The sequence below is a fragment of the Mastomys coucha genome, unplaced genomic scaffold, assembly GCF_008632895.1.
Source record: "Mastomys coucha isolate ucsf_1 unplaced genomic scaffold, UCSF_Mcou_1 pScaffold22, whole genome shotgun sequence".
Taxonomy (NCBI): domain Eukaryota; kingdom Metazoa; phylum Chordata; class Mammalia; order Rodentia; family Muridae; genus Mastomys; species Mastomys coucha.
Genome location: NW_022196905.1, coordinates 138,774,541 through 138,774,845, shown reverse-complemented (window position 1 = coordinate 138,774,845; position 305 = coordinate 138,774,541).

Sequence of the window (305 nt, the reverse complement as noted above, 5' to 3'; positions counted from 1 at the left end):
CACATCCACCTACGAAGGACATTTCATAGTCACCGCCCAGTGGTGGGAAAGGCATGGCGCAGAGCTGTACAGCTGCAGCACCAAGAGGTTTTGCAACATTGGCTTAAGTCTCAATAGACCAGAAGCAGAGCAAACTAGATGAGAAACAGGGCCAACCTACAGCCCTCAAAGCTGGCCCCACAGCCCCATGTTCGTCCACTAAACCGTATGTCCTAGCAGGTCTACAACCTCCAAAGTCAGTGTCTACAGCTGGAGACCAAACGTTCAAACACACGAGCCTGGAGACCAAACGTTCAAACACACGA